This window comes from Talpa occidentalis, unplaced genomic scaffold (genome assembly GCF_014898055.3).
Source record: "Talpa occidentalis isolate TD23 unplaced genomic scaffold, MPIMG_talOcc4v2.1 talOcc4.11, whole genome shotgun sequence".
In the NCBI taxonomy this organism is placed as follows: Eukaryota; Metazoa; Chordata; class Mammalia; order Eulipotyphla; family Talpidae; genus Talpa; species Talpa occidentalis.
Window position 1 is genome coordinate 29,091,949 of NW_023601104.1, and position 22,621 is coordinate 29,114,569.

The window sequence follows — 22,621 nt, forward strand, 5'->3', positions numbered from 1 at the left end:
ATAACTTGAACATTTCAAGAGAATTGGTTGGAAATTATGAGGAAATGTATAATAAATCTCTGGAGAGCAAGATGGGCCAGGAAACCTGCTTTTCTAAAAGTCCTCAATCTTTTTAATTAAACAGATTTACTAAGAGGGGCCTCCCTGGTGGCACCCCACATGGCACGGCAGACCTCGCCTGCTGCTCCCCTCAGCAGTGTACTTTGGTCAATCTGCCTGTTCTGTTCCCCACTCTGTCTCTGGTGAGTCCTCTCACTCCCCACACCTCTGACCTGTATCCCAGCTCTTGCATGCATAAATAAATTAAAAAGAAAAGTATATTGAATAAGAAATAATTTTATTCATTTTAATCTGTCCTTTATAAACAGAGCTATGTCACTTTTCAAATCAGATGACTCCCTAAATATATTCTAATTTGTTCAAAAGTTCCTCTGTAAGCACAAATTCTTAAAAGGACTAAAAATCTTCATTAAATAAAGGAGCCAGGATAGAGGTGGGAATTTATGATGACAAAATAAATTGTGTTACTCCTAATAAATTCATTTAGGGAGACATATTTTCCCCCAAATTTGAGGTTTCAATGTTTAATATGAACACTATAGGGACATATCCTTTTGATTTTGTTTCTGGGGAGATATAAATATATCACCCATTAAGGAAGAAATTACAAATGTAACTGCATAATGGTAAAAGACAAAGTAGAAAACTTGAAACAAGTGTTTGCAGTATATAAAAATGTAAAAAGTACTGGGGCAAAGTATGAGAGTTAGAAAAATAAATGCAATGATTTAACATCTGTAAGACTGTTAAGGGCCTCCGTGGTGGAGCAAGGGGTTAAGACCTAGCACTATGAAGTTATCAGCAGCCACTGCAGCATGAGTTCGATCTCCGGCCAGGGAGCTGACCTACATGTCTCGCCCGCTGCTCCTCGCAGCAAGGTATCTCAGTCTGCCTGTTCTGCTCCCCACTTTGTCTAAAGTTAATCCTTGCACCTCTGGCCTACAATCCAGCTCCTGTATACATAAATTAAAATAAATTATAAGTAAATGCTTAACATGATAGAGATGGAAATTGGGCTAAATTTGAGGAAAATTCAGAAGACCATAGAAAGGAAACTAAACCATCCCTTACATGGTAACTGTTCAGAAATACCATGACTAAGGATGTTTTTATTTAAAACATTTTATAAAAAGGCAGAAGTGAATTATTTTAGCTCTTAGAAATCATTATAAATAGACATCACTATATTTTAAGAAAGTGAAAGCAGCTTTTTAAAATCTATATGGAGATTGATGGTGGTAGTGTGGCAACAGTTCTCTGCCTATCCAGACAAGATTTATAGTGCTGCTTTTTTATTAAAATTCCCTAGATGGGCCTCCCCGGTGGCGCAGTGGTTGAGCGCTGGGTTGCGAAGCTGCCCGCGGCCTCTGCGGCGCCGGTTCGATCCCCGGCTGCTCCCCGGCCACCGGAGGAGGGTCCCACATGTGGCGCAGACCTCTCCTGCCGCCCGCTGCTCCCCTCAGCAGTGTACTTCGGTCCTTCTGCCTGCTCTGCTCCCCGCTCTGGCTCTGGTGAATTCTCTCACCCTCCCGTGCTTCTGACTGTACCCAGTGCATGTGTAAACAGAACAAACAAACAAAAAAAAAAAAAAAAAAAAGCCTCTATTAAAAAAAAAAAAAAATAAAAAAAAATAAAATTCCCTAGAGGCTACTCACAAGCACACTAGTATTCTGCCCTTTTGATGCAGTGGTGACAAGTTGTCTTGTTGGGGTACAGCAGCAGGAAAGAGGTGTGAGAACAAGAAGAGGGCTCCCAGAGACAGTTTTAAAACTGTTTTAAAAATCAGGCTAGCTTGTATTGCTTGTTTATGAATTATCTTATGAATTTTTCATGTCTTCTTTGGTTTATCATATAGCCTCACATGAAAAGGAAGGAATTCTGTACCTGTTTTGTGCATAAATCAGCTATGAGACCACTTGGTAAATTTTGGTTTCTCAAAAAGGCAAGGAGGAATAAATGTTGGAAAACAAAGTGCTGGGTAAAAAGGGAACTTTATGCCGGAGAGAGAAGGATTTTGTTTTTACAAAAAGCAGGCTGACCCAGGATCAGGTGCTACTAGCTAGAGGCTACTCACAAGCACACTAGTATTCTGCCCTTTTGATGCAGTGGTGACAAGTTGTCTGAGACCTGCTTGTAGAAAATGGCAGGAGTTGCCAAAGTGGCTACCGACATACCCACTAGTTTCATGGCAGTGAGAAGACACTAGAAAGCAGGCCAGTATTTCTATGCATTTTGCATTGGTCTCAAAACTGCAAATGAGTTGCTGTGAAATGTTCATGTATTCTTTGGCAATCTCAATACTTTGAAGGGAGTCAAATTCCTGAAATTTAGAAAGGTTCTAAATAGTTACCAAAGGAGACTTAGGATACCACCTAGGAACTTGTTAGTAACCCCCTCTAAATGACTGCATGCTGCCACACACACAGGGGAGTGGTTCACTGCAAGTTCAGTATAGGAAGAAAGGCTGCCTGCAGTTGACTTGCTTCTGCGTATGTGCTGTGTGACTGGGGAGACACTTGGAACAGTGTGTTGAATCTTAACAATTGTCTGGTTAATGAGAGGGGGAGGCGGAGTGATAGCATCTCAGTGGGCATTCTTGCCTGCCTAGGAAAGTTTCCAGTATATGTTGATTTTCAGTAATTTATATATAAACACTATCAACGTGGTAAATTTTAAGTATATAATTCAGTATGTTCATCATATCATACAATTATCACTACTATTTTCAGAACGTTTTTAGCCTTAAACTCTATACCTATTCTCCCTTAGCTTCAGTAACTTCTACTTTATCTATGAACTTGCTATTCTAAGTGCAACCATACTATAGTCATCCCTTGGTATCTGGTGGGTTGGTGCCAGGACCCCTCACAGATACCCAAATCTGAGGAAACTTAAGTGCCTCATGTAAAATGATGTAGGACAAGTTTAGAATCCAGCAAGACAGTGGCAGTGAAAACACTGAGTATAAGCGCTGGGTTGCGAAGCTGCCCGCGGCCTCTGTGGCGCCGGTTCGATCCCCGGCTGCTCCCCGGCCACCGGAGGAGGGTCCCACATGGCGCGCAGACCTCTCCTGCCGCCCGCTGCTCCCCTCAGCAGTGTACTTCGGTCCTTCTGCCTGCTCTGCTCCCCGCCCTGGCTCTGGTGAATTCTCTCACCCCCCCATGCTTCTGACTGTACCCAGTGCTTGTATAAACAAAACAAACAAACAAATAAAAAAACATGCCTCTATTAAAAAAAAAATCTTAAAAAAAAAAAAAACACCGAGTTTACTTCCGCCATATAGTCACAACTAGGACGGCCATATCACACAGTTGGAACAACACTCCAGCAGAAATTTTAAGTGAACTGTGTTGATACTGGGACGGTGAAACCCACAGCAGGACTGCTGTGAGGAACACCCTGTAGTTGCTGACTCAGAGGTACACACCAACACTGGGGCTCTTTATCCAGCGTAGTGCTGACTCTCCGTGCACAGTAGGAGAGCCGCAGGAAGTGCAGGGCAAGGATCACTGACTCTTCTTATTGCCCAACTGGAGCCTGAACCAGTGTGGAGAAATAGGTCAGATTACCAGTGTCTCCTCAGAGAAGAGGCTAATACTTGAAGGTCAGACTGGAATATTCAAAACGCTTGCCACCCTAAACCTCAGGGCCAAAACCAAGACGACATATGAACACTTGCATAAACCAGAGATTAAGCACCTGTCAATAACAGGAGCAAACACCCCAGGATAAGGCTCTGTGCTGGAAAAAAGAGCAGCCCCTGGCTAATGACCCCATAGCAACTCCAGTCTTTGCCCAGTGCTGCATGGAGTGCTCACAAATAGCCTAGGGCTGAAAGCTGACATGGGACAACTCTGGTAAGCACAGCACAGAACATAACCAAGATACATTAAAGTTTTTGGAAGCCAACAATAAGGACAGAATACTGAAAACATCAAGAGAAAAATGGGTAACTTTATAAGGGAATACCAGTCAGACTGTCCACAGACTTGTTACTAGAAGTACTGCAAGCCAAAGGAATTGGCAGGATATATCTAAAGTACTTAAAAAAATTTCCAACCAATACTACCAAATACATTTTACAAGGCCAACACCACACTAGAACCGAAACCAAACAAAGACAACACACAAAAAAGAAAACTACAGACCACTCTCCCTAATGAACACGGCTGCTAAAATCCTCAAAGTCCTAGCAGACTGAATCCAACAATGCATCAAAAAAGATTATACACCATGACCAGGTGGTATTTATTCCAGGGACGCAGGATAGTTCAACATCCAAAAATCAGTTAACATAATTTACCACATAAACAAAAAGAAAAATAAAAACCACATGATCATATCAGTAGATATACTGAGAAAGCATCTGATTAAGTTCAACATTCACTTAAGATGAAGGATTTTGAAAAAACTTTAGATAAAAGGAACATAACATAATAAAAGCCATATATGACAGACCCATAGCTAGCAACATTCTCAAGGGTGGAAAGCTGAAAGCCTTTCCATTAAGATCTGGAACAAGACAAGGGTGTCCACTCTCACCACTGCTTTGCAATATAATACTGGAAGTCCTAGCTAGGGAAGTTAAACAAGAGAAAGACACAAAAAGAATCCAAATTGGGAAAGAAATAAAACTGCAAACATTGTTTGCAGATGGTAAGATAATAGAGAGGACCCTAAAAAAAAAATCCACAGAAAAATTATATAACAGTAAGCCAGTTCAGTTGAGTGGCAGGTTACAAAAATCAGTAGCCTTCCTGTATGCAAACAATCGGTCTGAAGAGGAAGAAAACCATCCCAGGGCTTCCCTGGTGGCGCAAGGGGTTAAGTCTCAGTGCCATGAAGCTATCTGCAGCCACTGCAGCACGAGTTCAATCCCTGGCCAGGTAGCTGACCCACATGGCACAGCAGACCTCTCCTGTCCTGCCCACTGCTCCCCTCAGCAGTGTATTTCAGTAGATCTGCCTGTTCTGCTCCCCACTCTGTCTCTGGTGAATCCTCTCGCCCCCATCCTCCCATGCCTCTGGCCTACACCCCAGCTCTCATATACATAAAGTCTTGGTAAAATTGTAAATGGGATTTTCTTTTCCTCCAAAAGAAATATCAAATACCTGGAAATAAACCTTACAAAGGAGGTGAAATACCTATACAAGGAAAATTATAAAACATTGTTAAAAGAAATAGAAGATACAAAGAAATGGAGTCAAATTCCCTGCTTGTGTGTCAGAACAATTAACATTATCAAAATGGCCATCCTACCCAAAGCAGTTTACAAATTCATTGCAATTCCAATAAAAATCTCAATGGCATTCTTCAAAGAAATGAACCACAAAAAAACCAGAATATCCAAAGCTCTCCAGATTAAAAAGAAGAATGAGGTTATTTCACTCCCAGACTTCAAACTATACTACAAAGTCATAATAATAAAAACAGATACAGAGGCCAATGGAATAGAAAGCTCCAAAATAAAAACACACATATATGGTCAACTAATCTATTGCAAAGGAGCGCATACACACTGGAACAAGGAAAACCTCTTCAATAAATGGTGCTGGGAAAACTGGGCTGCAACATGCAAAAGAATGAAACTAAACTATCTCACCCCATACACAAAAATCTACTCAAAAAGGATAAAAGACATGGATGTAAGACCTGACACCATAAAATATATAGAAAACAGGCAAAGCACTCCATGACATAAACCTCAGAAACATCTTTGAGGACTTGTTGCCACAAGCAAGGAAAACAAAGGGAAATATAAGCAGCTGGGACTACATCAAGCTAAAAAGCTTCTGTACAGGAAAGAAGACAGCAACCAAAACAGAGAAACGCTACTGAGGCGGGAAAATATTTGCACACCATATACATCGAATGAGGGACTGATACTAAAAATCTACAAAGAGCTTACACAGTTCAACAAAACCAAAAACAAACTAATCAAAAAACGGGCAGGAACTAAAGAAGAAATGCAAATGGCCAACAGGCATAGGAGAAAATGTTCAACATCACTTTATCAGGGAAATGCCAATCAAAAAACCACAGTGAGGGCCTCCCCAGTGACACAGTAGGTTGAGCGCAGTGCTGTGAAGCTGTTCACAGCCTCTGTAGTGCGGGTTCAATTCCCGGCTGGCCAGGGAGAGTCCCACATGGTGCGGCAGACCTTTCCTGTCTTGCCCGCTGCTCCCCTCAGCAGTGTATTTCAGTCGATCTGCCTGTTCTGTTCCCCACTCTGTCTCTGGTGAATCCTCTAACCCCCTGTGCCTCTGGCCTGTACCCTAGCTCTTGTATAAATAAAATAAATCTTTAAAAGTAACAACAACAACAACAAAAAACCTACAGTAAGATACCTCACACTTGTGAGAAAGGCCCATATTTAAAACAAAACAAAACTAGAAACAACACATGCTGGTGAGGATTTGGTGAAAAAGAAACCCTCTTACATTGCTGATGGGAATGTAAACTGGTCCAGCCACTATGGAAGGGTGTGTGGAAGTTTTTGAAAACACTAAAAATGGATCTACCATGTGACCCAATGATCCCACTCCTAGGAATCTACCCAAGGAACACAAAAACCTTAACTTGAAAGGAACCTTTCATTCCTAGCTTTATTGTAGCACTATTCACAATAGCCAAGATATGGGAACAACTTAAATGCCCCAAAACATGAATAGATCAAGATGTCGTATATATACTAATGGAATATTACTCAGTGATCAAAAAACATAAATTTATGCCATTTGCAGCAACATGGATGGAGCTGGGAGAGATTATGGTAAACGAAATAAGTCAGAACGAAAAAGATAAATATCAGGGGGTTTCACTTATATGTGGAAAAAAGAAACTGAACAAAGGGTCAGGAAAAGGACAAGACTTGAAAACTGACTGTAGATCTGGGGCATCCAACAGGAGAGGGGAAGGAGAGGAGTTAAAACAGGCGAGAGAGGAGCATAAGGGATGGTGGAGATAGACTGTGGGAGTACAGGGGGTACACCTGAGGGGAGAAATCAAATACTATGCAAAAATTAACAATAATGAAAAGAACTTTAAAAAATTCCAGCCAAAACCCCTCTACTCTGAAAGATTAACATTCAAGACAGAAGGAGGAATATAAGTAAGGACCATCACTGAAAAACAAAAACTAAATAAACGAGTATGTCCTATCAAGCCACACTTGAAAGAAGTTAAAGGGTTATAATTATAAAGCAACAAAAAACAGCCAACAATAAATACAGGAGCAACACCTAAATCATTTAACATGGAGGAGGAGAAATGTGACCCATCAGAACAAGGCAGAGATGAGGCTATCCAATGTGTCACAAATAGCCCATCACACACTAACCTCGGTAGAACCCTCAAGCAAAAATTAATCGAAGTAACACTTAACAGAATAGAAGACCCCCCGCAACGGAAGACAAAAACTCAAACCAAAAAAAATTAATGCATTGCCTTTTCTTATGTCTCAATAATGACCTTAAATGTAAATGGCCTGAATTCACCAATCAAAAGGTGTAGAGTGGTGGGATGGGTTTCAAATCAAAGTCCAGTGTCCTGCTATTTACAAGAAAGCCCATCTTCCCAACGAAAACAAGCACAGACTTAAAGACTGGAAGACAGTCCTGCAAGCAAATGCCAACCCTAAAAAATCAGAAACAGCAATACTTTTACATCAGATGACAGACTCTCAATTAAAAAAGATAGTAAGAGACGGACTTTATGTTATGATTTATCTAATGCAACAAGAAGAAATAACACTCAGATACGCAGGTACTGAATGGTGGCGCCCTGAGATACGTAATAACAGGACTACAGAGAGAGACTGACCAAAATATGTTAGGGGATTTTAATACCCCGCTTACAACAATGGACAGATCAAAGAGATAAAAATAAGGAAATCGCCTTAAATGAGGAGCTAGCCCAAAGAGGTCTAACAGACCTCTATACAGCACTACACCCCAAAACTACATAAGCAGTTATTTCAGGTATACATGGTACATTTTCAAGAACAGACCATATGATGTGACACATGTGAACTGTCAATAAAACTACAAAGATCAGAATTATATCAGCTGCTCACTTTGACCATGTCATCAAGTGAGAAATCAGCTATAGAAGACAAGAAAAGCTATAAATACATGGAGACTAACGATATGCTGTTTAATAGGTGTTGGATAAAAGGAAATTAAAGCAGGGGCCTCCCAGGTGGCACAAGGGGTTATGCACAGCACTGTGAAGCTGTCCGAGCCACTACAGCACTAGATCGATCCCCGGCCAGCTAGGGAGCTGCCCACATGGCACAGCAGACCTCCCCTGCCTCGCCCGCTGCTCCCCTCAGCAGTGTATTTCAGTCAATCTGCCTGTTCTGCCCCCCACTCTGACTCTGGTGAATCCTCTCATCTCCCCCTCTACCCCCCGCACCGCTGGCCTGTATCCCAGTTCTTGTATGCATAAATACATTTTTTTTAAAAAAGGAAATTAAAGCAGAAGTTAAAAAATACCTTGTATATCTTGTGATGAACAAAAATTCAAGCTAACAATCTATGAGATGCAGCAAATGTGTTCTTTACAGGGAAGATAATTGCAGTACAGTCCCACATTAAGAAAAAAAATCACAAATAACCTAATACTACATCTAAAACAATTTGTAAAAGAGGAACAAACAAGACCCAGAATTAGAAAGAAGGAAATTATAAAAATAAGCAAAAATAAATGGAGATAAAAAAGACAATACCAAAAAAAAAAAAAAAATCAATGAAACTAAGAGTTGGTTCTTTGGGGGAAAAAAGCAAAATAGACAAACCTCTACCTAGGCTAACCAAAAAGAGAACAGGCTTTTTTTTTTTTTTAAATTTTTAAAAAGATTTATTTATTTATGTATACACAAACTGGGATACAAGTCAGAGGTGTGGGGGATGAGAGGATTCACCAGAGACAGAGTGGGGAACAGAACAGACAGATCCACTGAAATACACTGCCAAGGGGAGCATCGGGCGAGACAGGAGAGGTCTGCGCGCCATGTGGGACCCTCACCCAGTGGCCGGGGATCGAACCGGCGCTGCAGGGGCTGCGGGCAGCTTCGCAACCCAGCGCTCAACCGCTGCGCCCCCGGGGAGGCCCAGCTATCACTAGCTTAAAGAATACAGCGAAGGCACAGGTAACAAATCCAATATACAAAAATCCGGTCTTTTTAAGTATAATGAATACAATGCAAAAGAGATTAAGAAAATAACTCCATTTATATTTACTTCGGATAGAATTAAATATCTTGGACTTAACCTAAGGGAGAGAAAAGAACTATATAATGAAAACTCAAGGTGTTATTAAAGGACTTAGATAGCAATATAAGGAGATGGAAGGATATCCCTTACCCATGGATAGGGAGGATCAATATAATCAAAATGAGTGTCCCACAAAAATTATAAAGTTAATACAATCTCCATCAAAATGCCAGCATTATTTTTCAAAGAAATTGAACAAAAAATACTGAAATTTCTGTGGTACCACAAAAGTCCTCAACTTGCAAAAACAATTTTGAAGGAAAAAAAAGCAGAGAAGCAGAGGAATCACATCACCTGATTGCACACTTTCAGATAAAGCAACAGCACTAAAAACAACGTGGTGTTGGCATCCAGCTAAATACGTGTATCAGAATTGAAACCTCAGAAACACATTCATATACATAGCGGTGCTTAACCTGCCATACAGCAGCTCTACCCACAGAGTAGGGGAAGGACCATCTCTTTAGTAAATGGTGCTGAGAAAATTGGAAATCCACACATTAACGAGTGAAACTGGATCACTTAATAACGTGTAATACAAAAATAAACTCCAAATGGATTAAATATTTAGATGTAAGACCTGCAACAATAAAATGTGTAGAAGAAAACACTGTAAATGTTGTGTAAATAGTTGTTATGCTGTATCGTTTGGAAAATAATGACAAGAAAAGAAAAACGTCTGTATATGTTCAGTATTTACAGGCCTAACTGAAAAGTGTGGATTTGTGATCTGGTTGGTTCATCTATAGATGTGTTTGATCTGCTGGCTACAGAGGGCCAACTGCATGTCCCTTTGTAACTGGCCTGTTTTACTTAAATGTTTGCAAGGTCAATCCACGGTGTAGCATGGATCAGAATTGCCTTCATTTTTAAGGCTGAGTAATAGATTTCATTGTATGTATTTATACACTGCATTCTGCTTACCCACTTGGATTGCTTCCACCTTTTGGCTATTGTGACTCATACTGCTAGAAATAGAAGTGTACAAATATCTGAGTCTTGCTTTCAGTTCTTTGGGATATATACCTAGGAGTGAGTGGTAAGTCTATGTTTCACCTTTGACAAACTGCCAAACTTTTCCACAATATTGCATCATGTTACGTTTCCACCAGCAGTGTGGTAGGGTTCTAGAATTCCTCCGCCTTCAGTTACTTGTTAGTTTCCTTTTTGTTTGTTGTTTTTTAACAGCCATGACAATGAGTGTGAAGTGGTGTGTGTGTGTGTGTGTGTGTATCAATGTGGTTTTGATTTGTGTTTTCTTAGTGATTAATGATGAGCATCGTTTCTTGTGTTCACTGGCCATCTGCGTAGCTTCTCTGGAGAAGTGTTTAAGTCTTTCGTCCACTTTTGAAGCAGGTCGTTTATTTCTATTGTAGGAGGTTTTTAATATATATATATATATATATATCTCGAAGCTATTAATCTTTACCATAGACATGATTTGCAAATATTTTTTCAAATATTAGTGTTTTTTGATGCACAAAAGTTTAATTTTCATGAAATTAAATTCATGTAAATTTCACTTTGTTACCTTTAGTGGCATGTCAAAGACATTGCCATATCCAGTGTTACGAGGCCTTCCCCCTATCTTTCTTCTTCCGTGAGTTTTGTCTTTTGTCTAGTCTTTGATCCATTTTGAGTTAATTTGTGTACATGGCATTAAGGATCTACAACGTCATCCTTTTGCATGTGGGAGGATATCCAGTTTCCCCAGCACCATTTGTGGAAAAAGACTGTCCTTTCCTCACTGAATGGCCCTACCTTCTCCTGATGGGTAATTGGTCCATATTTATGCTACTACGACACGGTTTTAATCACTGTGAGCTCTGGCAGCTCTCTTACCTGTTGTTTCTGTGCACGTGTCATCCTCTCCCTTCCTTTCTTATAAACCTAACCTTTTTGGAAAAAAAAGTTACTATGGCTTTGAAATCGGAAAGGTATGAGTCCTGCAAATTTTGGTTTTCAGGACTGTTTTGACTATTTGGGGTTTTGAGATTCCACATAAATTTTATTTATTTATTTATTTATTTATGAAGAGTTATTTATTTTTTTGTTTATACATGCACTGGGTACAGTCAGAAGCGCGGGAGGGCGAGAGAATTCACCAGAGCCAGAGCGGGGAGCAGAGCAGGCAGAAGGACCGAGGTACACTGCTGAGGGGAGCAGCGGGCGGCAGGAGAGGTCTGCGCGCCATGTGGGACCCTCCTCTGGTGGCCGGGGAGCAGCCGGGGATTGAACCGGCACTACAGAGGCTGCGGGCAGCTTCGCAACCCAGCGCTCAACCGCTGCGCCACCGGGAAGGCCCAAGACCACAACTTTTTACATGATGCAACAAATACTCCTGTGACTTCAGATTCAGAGCTTACAAGCACCATAGTGATTGGTCTAAAGGGATTCATATTACCGACCAGTCTGTGCTACAGTCAGTTCTCTTTACAGCTAGCAACATGGAATTTAGCAGGGCCCCTGAGGACATCACCAGTTTGTAAATTTGGGTTTAGTGTTTGAGATTTGTTTCAGGAAATCAAGGCTGACACTAGATACTCTTTCTAGGAATCATCCTTTACATGAGATAGCAAATTGGGGCCTCCCTGGTGCAGGGGTTAAAGCCACAGCACTATCAAGCTATGGCCAGCCACTGCAGCACAAATACGAGTTAGAGCCCCGGCTGGCCAGGGAGCTACCCACATGGCGCAGCAGACCTCTCCTGTCACCCCTGCTGCTCCCTCCACAGTGTATTTTGGTCAATCTGCCTGTTCTGCTCCCCACTCTGTCTCTGGTGAATGCTCTCACCCCACCCACCCCACACCCCAGCCCAGCTCTTGTATGCATAAATCTTAAAAAAAAAAAAGATAGCAAATTGGCAAATCCTCTGTTAGGACCAGGTTGAAGAGAAAAGGGCCACCATCTACTGGAAGTTGGGAAAGGCTCAAAAAAATCATGAGAATTGAGAGGCCCAAGGGTGGGATGTACGTTCTAGATATTGGGATCAGGGAGCAAAGGCACGATTATGCAAGCATGCTGGGTTTACAATGGCAACGCAAGATGGCCCTGAGCTCGCCTCCCTCACACACTGAGTCTGCAGCTACCTGTGGAGCGACGTCTCCTGATAAAACCCAGCTGAGTGACTTCTGCACAGCGAGCAGACAAAAAGGAAAGCGCGTTAAAGCAGGTAGGACAGGCAGAGACACATTCTCACCATGAATCCCACTCCCGGTGCAGCGACCCACAGTCAGGAGGGAACTCAAAACCTGAAGCTTGCCCGAGTTGGCAAGGTTTTGAACCCCATGTGAAACACCCCTACTTCATAATCTGAATCTGACCCTCCAAACATCTAGATTTGAAAACCACTGGGCCTCGGTTCATGAGCCCCAGGAGACGATATATAGCAAATGGAGGACGGTCTCTTCAAGGACTCATCTGTGGACTCACTCACTCTAGGGCCCCGCTCAGAAGCAGCCCTATGAAAAAGCAGCCAGAGGATGTGGAAGAGGCTAGTTTGCTAATCTTAAGTTGTCAGCCTTTGGGGCAGGAGCCTGCTGGGATACTCCTAGGGAAGTTGGTGGGTATCATCCTCATGCTTTCCCTCTGCTAGAGCCTGCGAGTGCCATCTTTTATGTTTGCTCATTTTTCTGTAGACTTTTTTCCTCCCTGCCAACCCTTGAAGATGCCACCTTCACACACTCCTTGCAGGCCCCTCTACCGTGCTCTCGAGCACCGCTGTTTCCTCGAGGGGACATTTTACATGTGTCTGGTGTAATGTTTTTTGTGGCTGTTGCCCAGGGGGTGCCTTTGATCACTGTCTCTGGTTATCAGGAGAGTTTGTGTCCCTGGGGCCCACAGGACTGTAACAGTCGGAGTGGCACTTTACAGACAGCAGACTGAAACATACCCCAGTCTTTCAGTGAAAAAGGCCTATGATCATTTCAGCCTCGGGGTGGGCATCAGGTTTGGCATACATGGAGTGGGGGGCTTGCAGAGATGCTCTCAGGGAATGTACACCAGGGGACAAAAATCTTTGTGCCCACTCTATTTTGTTACAGCTCTACAGTATCTCCCAGAAAGGAGCCTTATACTCTAATCTCGAGCCCCAGTACTTTCAGCTGTTGCCCAGAGAACACTACCAGGTTGGGTCTGGTGACTAGCAGGGCTAATGCTTGGGATCCCACATAACAGTATCCATTTGTATACTTTAAAAGCTGCTGCCTGAGAGTCTGGTTTCCAGTCATTCTGAATCTAAAAGTGCTAACTGAGGTCCTCTCTTTTACAACACTGACAAAACTTGGCAGTGGGTACTGTTAAAAACATTCAATAAAAAAATTAACAATCCTTTCAAACTATCAAAAAACAGGACGGGATGTTTCCAAACTCATTTTACAATGCCAGCATTACGCTGATAACAAAACAAGGACACCACAATATCCCTAATGAACATAGATTCAAAAATACTTAATAAAACATCAACAAACCAAATTCAACAATACATTACAAGGATCATACACAATGACCTAGTGTGATTTACGTGTGTACGCATACATATATGTGTGTGTGTGTATATATATGTATTTTTTTTCATTCCAAGGATGCAAGGGTGCTTTAACATCTGCAAATTAATGTGATTCACCACATCAGCATAATGAAGGGTAAAAATTATATGACCATCCCTATAGATGTAGAAAAAGCATGACAAAATATTCATTTATGATAAAAACTCTCAATAAAGTTCATATAGAGGGAATATACCTCAATAGGGTGGAGAAGCTACCTATAAAGATAACATGATCAGGCTAACATCAGACTTCTCTGAAGAAACACTTCAGGTAAGGATAGCCTGACATGATCAAACTGCTTAAAGAATTGCCATCCAAGAATACTCTATTCTGCAAGGTTCTCCTTCAGATATGAGGGCGAAATAAAGGCCTTCTCAGATTAACAAAAGAAGAAGTTTGCAAGCCCTAGACCCTCACCCCCAGAAATATTGAAAAGAGCTCTTGTATCTAAACCAAAGAGAGGAACATGTATAAAGAACTCAAAAAGGAAATTGATAGAACCACAATATTAAAGACGAAATGGCAGCAACAGACTTTCATATATCAATTTTAAATACAAATGGACTGAACTCACCAACTAAAAGGTACAGAATTATATTTATAGATTTCCTAATTATAGATTAGGAAGTAGAATTTAGCCTTTTCTTGTCTCCAGGAAATGCACCTGAGCATTTCCTCCAAAGATAAACATAGCCTCACAGTCAAGCGCTAGAAAATAATCCTACAAGTTAGTGGGACCAAAAGGAAGGCAGGGATAGCCATACTTAGACAAAATAATTTCCAGTTTAAAAAGATAACAAAAAATAAATCTTAAAAAAAAAAAGGTAACAAAAAAACACAGATGGATACTATATAATGATTAAGGAAACAATGTATCAGGAAGACATACCACTCATCAGTGTATACTCACTAAACAAGGGCATGTATTAGGCAATTACTATCAACTCTAAAAACAGACATTGGAAAAAACACATGTGAAAGGGGACTTCAACACCATACTCTCACCAATGGACAGATCAACTAGGCAGAAAATAAACAGGGACACAATAGCTTAAAGACTTAGACCGCAGGGCCTCCCTGGTGGCACAAGGTTAAAGGTTAAGCACCGTGCACAAGTTGCAGCACAAGTTCGATCCCCGGCTGGCCAGGGAGCAACCCACATGGCAAAGCAGCCCTCTCCTGTCTTGCCCGCTGCTCCCCTCAGCAGTGTGTTTCAGTTAGTCTGCCTGTTCTGTTCTCCACTCTTGTCTTTGATGAATCCTAACCCCCTGTGTCTCTGGCCTGTACCCCAGCTCTTGTATGCATAAATCTTTTTAAATCTTTTGAGGGCCTCCCCAGTGGCGCAGCAGGTTGAGCACAGCGCTGTGAAGCTGGCCGCAGCCTCCACAGCACGAGTTCGATCCCCGGCCAGCCAGGGAGAATCCCACATGGAGAATCCCACATGGAGACTAACGATATGCTGTTTAATAGCTGTTGGATAAAAGGAAATTAAAGCAGGGGCCTCCCAGGTGGCACAAGGGGTTATGCACAGCACTATGAAGCTGCCCGCAGCCTCTACAGCACCAGATCGATCCCCGGCCAGCTAGGGAGCTGCCCACATGGCACAGCAGACCTCCCCTGCCTCGCCCGCTGCTCCCCTCAGCAGTGTATTTCAGTCAGTCTGCATGTTCTGCTCTCTGCTCTGTCTCTTACCCTCCCACGACTCTGGCCTGTACCCCAGCTCTTGTATAAATAAAAATAAATCTTAAAAAAAAAAAAAAAGAGTTAGACTGCATGGACCTAATAATATTTATAGAGTGCTGCACTTCAAAAAAAAAAAAAAAAAGCTGATTACACATTCTCCTCAAGTGCACATGGGACCGTTTCCAAGATCGACCATATATTGTGTCACAAGACACATATCAACAAATCCCTTAACATTGAAATCATACCAAGCATATTCTGACTATAAAGATACAAAACTAGAATAAACCACAAAAAGCAAACAGGAGAACCCTCCAATGCTTGGAGAATCAACATACTGCTGAAAGGAAGGGTTAATGAGGATATTGGAGAAGAAATCAATGAATTACTTAAGACAAATTACAATGAGTATACAACCATTCAGAACTTATAGGACACAGCAGACACAATGTAGGCCCATATCAAGAAACAAAAAAAGAGCTCAAATAGCCTTGTCTTCCACCTCAAAGAACAAGAACAAACAAAACTAAAATCCAGTTGAAGAAAGGGAATAATAAGAGTAGAAATAAATGAGAGTTTTAAGTCCAAAAAAATTAATGAAACCAAAAGCTGGTTCTTTGACAAAATAAATGGAATAGAGAAACCTCTAAGTTCACTTAAAAAAATAAGGAAAAAAACTCAAATAGGATTAGAGAAGAAGTAAAACAGATGCAGAAATTCAGAGGATAGTAAGATACTAAGAACAGTCATATGCTGATAAGTTCAGTAACTTAGAAGCAGTGGACAAATTTTTATAATTACACAATCTTTTTTTAAAAAAACATTTACATATGCATACAAGAACTGGGGTACAGACCAGAGGTGCAGGGGGAGGGGCTGAGAGGATTCAGCAGAGACAGAGCGGGGAACAGAACAGGCAGATTGAAATACACTGCTGAGGGGAGCAGCGGGCGAGTCAGGAGAGGTCTGCTGCGCCATGTGGGTCACCTCCTGGGCTGGGCATCAAACTTGTGCTGCAGAGGCTGCGGATAGCTTCATAGTGCTGTGCTTAACGCCTTGTGCCACCAGGGAGGCCCCAATTATACAATCTTCTAAGACTGGATAGGGAGGAAATAAAAAACCTGACAGACCAATTACAAGTATGGGAATTGAAACAATAATCAAAACTCTCCTGGAAAAAAAAAAGTTCAGGACCAGGATGGCTTCACATGAGCTCTACCAAACCTTCAAAGATGAACTACTATCTGTCATGCTCAAATCATTCCCAAAAAACTGAGAAAGGAGCACTTTCAGAAACATTTCATGACACCAACATTACTCTAATACCAAAGACACACACACACACACACAAACTACAGAGCATTTTCCCTAACGAACACAGATGCAAAAATCCTTAATAATTCTTCCCTAACGAACACAGATGCAAAAATCCTTAATAATTCTTAAATCCAACAATGGATTATATACCATAACCAAGAAGGATTTATACCGGGGATCCTAGGGATCCAAAAATCAATTCATATAATTCACATCAACAAAAAACAAGACCATAACCATATGATCATATCAACAGATATCAAGAAAGCATTTGATAAAACTCATTTATGAAAGCCCTCAAAAAAATGGGGTACTACATCTGAGAGGAGAAAGCATGCATTGTAATATATATATATATATAAAAATAAAAAATAGGGGGGAAAACGGGGTAAAAGCTATATATGACAAACCCACACCTAATATTCTCAATAGTGAAAAACAAATCTTTTTCAGTAAGATATGGCACAAGACAAGGACGTTCACTCACCATTATTCAACAGAGTATTGAAGTACTAGCTAGAGTATTAAAAGAAGGGTACAAAAAGACTCCAAATTGGGGAAGAAGTAAAGCTATTATTTGCTGATGACATGACAGTACACGGAGACCTCTAAGGACTCCACAGAGAAACTAATACAAGCAATAAATCAGTTCAGCAAAGTGGCAGGTTATAAAATCAACACACAAAGATCAGTTGTCTTCTTATGTGCAAACAATGAATTAGAAGGAAAAAATTAAGAAAATGATCTCACTTATAACCAAAAATAAAAATTAATACTTAGGAGTAAACCTAATAAAGGAGGTGAAGAAACTGTACAATGAAAACTAGAAGAAATAGAAGACACAAAGAAGTGGGAAGATAGTCCTTGCTCATGGATTACAAGAATCAACATTTTCAAAATGACCCTCCTACGCAAAACAATATACAGATTGGACACAATATCTTTAAAAGTTTAAATGGCCAGAGCAATCATTTTTAGATTTCAAACTGTACTATAAAGCCGTCAAAATGGCATGATACTAGAACAAAAACAGATACAAACCAGTGGAAAAGAAATGAAACCTGAGAAAATGACCCCACACCTAGATGGACAGTTAATCTATGATAAAGATCCAAGGATATACATTGGAGCAAGGTGAGCCTCTTCAATAAATGATGCTGGGATTGGCGTGCAGACCTCTCCTGCCGCCCGCTGCTCCCCTCAGCAGTGTGTTTCATCAGTCTGCCTGTTCTGTTCCCCGCTCTGGTGAATTCTCTCACCCTCTCTTGCTTCTGACTGTGTCCAGTGCTTGTATAAACAAATAAACAAACAAACAAACAAATAAGTGAATCTTATAAAAATAAATAAATGATGCTGGGAAAACTGGACAACATGCAAAAGAATGAAACTAGATCGTTATCTCACATCATACACAAAAATCAACTCAAAATGGATGTAAAACCTGAAACCATCAAACACATAGAAGAAAACAGGCAAAACACTCCTTACATAAGCTTCAGTAATGTCTTCATGGATACATCTTCAACAGCAAGGAAAGCAGATAACATAAACAGTTAGGACTACATCAAACTAAAATGCTTCTACACAGTGATAGAAACTGTGACTAAGATGGGGGACTCCCTGGTGGCCTAGGGGTTAAGTCTCAACACTATCATCACTGTGACCTGAGTTCCATACCCGGCCAGGGAGCTAAATGCACATGGCGCGGCAGACCTCTCCTGTTGTGCCTGCTGCTCCCTCAGCAGTGTATCTCAGTCTGCCTGTTCCAGTCCCCTCTCTGGTGAATCTTACCCCTGCACCTCTGACCTGTACTCCAGTTCTTGTATGCATAATAAATAAATAAACCTATCTTTAAAAAAAAAAAAAACTAGAATGAAAAGATATCCTACTGAATGGGAGAAAACACATACATACCGTACATCTAACAAGGGACTAAACTCAAAGGTATACAGAAAGCTCATAGAACTCAACAAAAGAAAACGACCCAAGGGACTCCCCGGTGGCGCAGCGGTTGAACCCTGGGTTGCGAAGCTGCCCGCAGCCTCTGCAGTGCCGGCTCGATCCCCGGCTGCCGGTGAGGGTCCCACATGGCGCACAGACCTCTCCTGCCGCCCGCTGCTCCCCTCAGCAGTGTACTTCGGTCCTTCTGCCTGCTCTGCTCCCCGCTCTGGCTCTGGTGAATTCTCTCACCCTCCCGCGCTTCTGACTGTACCCAGTGCTTGTATAAATAAATAAAAATTAAAAAAAAAAATTAAAAGTGGGTCTGCCGTATGAACGAGCAATTTTCCTAAGTTTCTACCCAAAGAATAGAAAAACTCTAATTCAAAGGGAAGCCTGCACGCCTATGTTCGCAGCAGCACTACACACTTTTTACAATAGCCAAACAACGGAAACAGCCAAAGTGCCCCAAAACAGATGAGTGGGTCCAGAAGATGTGGTATATACACAATGGAATATTACTCAGCGATCAAAGAAGATAAACCTCATGCCAACATGGATGGAACTGGAAGGGATTATGCTAAGCAAAGTAAGGAGAAAGACAAATGCTGGGTGGTGTCACTTGTAGGTGGCATTCAGAGAGAGCAAACAGAAGGTCAAATAGAGCCAAACTCAGAACCCTTGAAAACAGACTATAAACTGACACCTTCAGAGAAGGAAGGGTGTGTGGAGGGAGAACAGTGGACTCTGGTGGTGGACTCTGGGTGCTTCGGTGGTGGGTTTGCTATGGCTACAACACCTAAAGTGCAGGAGGGGATCCTATACTTTCAAAATACAAATAATAATGTACATCAGTACTATGGCGATAAAAAATAAAAGATACATCCATTTTTATTGCTTCGCCACTGTGAGAATGGCCTGTATCAAAAAGAATGAAAACAAGTGCTTGTGAGGATGTGGAGAAAAAGGAACTCATCCACTATTGGTGGGAATGCAATGTGTTATTTTTTTACCTATTCTTTAGGTAGAAACCCAGGAGTGGAATTGCTGGGTCATACGGCAGACCCGTTTTTAATCTTTTGAGAAAGCTCCATACTGTTTAGAAGGCAACAAAAGAAACATGGAAATACCTTATGGTGCAGTGACCCCACTGCTAGGTATCTCCCCAAGAAAATGAAAAGTCTAATATGAAAAGATGCATGCACGCCTGTGGCCACAGCAGCAGCAGTCAAGTATTAGAACCAACTTAAGTGGCAAGTTCCCAGTGACAGATGACTAGATAAAGAAATTGTAGAAAATCTCTTCAACGGAATACCACTTTAAAAAGATGGGAAGTGTCTTTTGGGACAAAATGAATATATACTGAGGCCAGAACAAGTCACAAAGTGAAGGACATTTATCAGATGGTCTCACTTAAAATCTAATCACTAAAGAAAGCAAAGTGTCACAGCACAGCAGAAAAACAGCCTGCGCAATGCACTGGGCGGGGGGGGGGCATGGCAGTGAAGGGGTGAGGGAAAGGAAAGGAGTAGGACATTTGCAGAGGAGTTTGGTGGAGGGTGAGTACATTTTCACACATATGGAGGAGTGTGAAACAACCGACTAATAAAATTCGAGGGAAAATTTAAAGAAGAAAAAATCCCCAAAGTATAAAGACCTCACATAACTCGGCAGCAAAACAAGAAAAATTTTCCCCCCAAAGGCAGCATACCAGTGCATGAAAAGATGCTCCACCATTTCAGAGAAGTCAAAGCCACAGAGAACCAGCACATCATGAACCTGTTAGAAAGGCTATTATCAAAGAGAAAAAAAATGCAATTGGTGAGGACGGAGAGACAAGGAAACCCTTCTGCGCTGTTGCTGCGAACAGAAGTTGGTACAGCCACTCTGGACAACAGTCTGAAGACGGTTCCTCCAAAAATTAAAAAACAGAACTACCGTATGATCCAGCAATTCCACTTCCCGGTAATTATCCAAAGAAAATGAACACACTACCTTGAAAAGATATATGCCCCCCATGTTCATGGCACTATTCGCAGTAGCCGAGATGTAGAAACAAACATGAGTTCACAGCTGGATGAGTAAAGAAAATGTTGCGGGTGGGCGGGGGTGGGGTGGGGGGGGGTGGGGCTGTAGGGGGGGCACACACAGTACCATGAAAAGAATTTTTTTTAAATCTGGGCATTTGCTTCAGCATGGATGAATCTCGAGGCAGAGAAAGTGCCCGAAGGCACTCGCTTACACATGGCTCTAAACCACCACCAGCCAAACCAATCGGAGAGCAGACTGGTGTTTGACGGAGGCAGGGAGTGGGGTAGACAACAGGGAGGAAAGGGGTGAAAAGGTACAAATCCGCATCATAAAATGTCGCGGGGATAGTGCCCAGCGTGGTGACTGCAGTTAATGACACTGTGTTACACATTTGGAAACTGCTGAATGAATAACTTAAAACTTGTCTTCGCAAGAAAGATGTTTCTGAGTATATGTGGTGTCATGGGTGGATGGTAACTAGATTGGTCAGGGCAGCGCTCATTTCATAATCCACACAGACATCAGATCGCTGTGCTGTACCCCTGAAACTGGGATGTCGATTACACCTCAGTTAATAAAAAGAAGTGTCCGGGCCCCCAAACCCCATACCAGCGGGTGCTGTATCCAGCCCACAGCGAACACCTGCTGGCCTTGCCCCGCTCACTTCCAATGAAGGGGCAGTTTCTTACACACTGGGAAGCCAAGACTGATTTTGACCTAAAAATATGGAGACAGTGTTGTTTTTCCTTACATTCGCCAGATTTGTCCTTGCTACCCGGCCTTTCAAACTGAACATTGCTTAAGGAGACATGCACAGAAATATAAGGTCTATAAAGTAAGCAAAGAAATCAGGAGCTGAGAAGTCAGGATGATGGCTTCTCAGGGGGACTGGAGGCTCAGGTTGGTGAGACACACAGGAGGCCCCTCCCAGGGCTGCAGTTCGTGGCTACACAGCTCTGGGGATGCCATTCATGGAAACACGCCTCACGTACTGGAGAAAATCCATTTCTTTACCTGAGTAAGGATTTTGGTATTCATATTTTTCTCTGGAAAGGCTTAATATATTCTCTTCAATAATATCTCTATAGAACAGTACATAAGTTTTATTTAGACTTCTGAATATATTTGAGCCCACCAGGAGTTGGCAGACTTTCTCCATAAAGGTCCAGATAGTAAATATTTCAGCCTTTTCCAGCATTTAAGGTCTATGTCCCAATTACTCAACTCTGCGATCACAGTGTAAAAGCAGCCACAGACGCAATAAAAACAAACAGGCATGGCTGCATTTCAACAAAACTCTATTTACAAAACCAGGTGGCTTGGTTTGGCTCTGAGCCAAAGTTTAGGAAAGCCCAGATTACACAAATCTTTAGAAGAAAAATGTAGCTGTGATTCCTCTGGGGGATTGAGAGTCTGGAACAAAGGCCTCCTTGGAGGTGTCCTAGGGGGGCTGATAATGTTGCTTCGGGATCTGTGTGTATTTTTGTTAGGTTATTACTGTGAACATATCTGAACCACATTTGACTTTTTATGAACTTGGGGTTTTGTCCTCATTGTATTTTAAGATATTGAGAGAAAACTGATGTTTGAACTTGATTTTATTTGGGACCCATTTTTTTTATCAGAATTATCCAGACTAGTTCATTCTCATCGACCAACAAGAATAGTATGTCAGTGGTTATGGCTGGGTGCCTCACCATGGCTCTTAAAAGCAGGCATTACTTTTTGTCTGCATTTTACAACTGAAAAATGCTGACTTTTCCAAGA

At 41.6% G+C, this 22,621-nt stretch overlaps 1 protein-coding gene across 15 annotated transcripts in view; it reads left to right on the top strand.

Moving 5' to 3' along the window:
* The window catches only part of USP3 (ubiquitin specific peptidase 3), a 210,770-nt gene that overhangs the window by 183,765 nt on the left and 4,384 nt on the right, over positions 1–22,621 (top strand). The window lies entirely within an intron of this gene.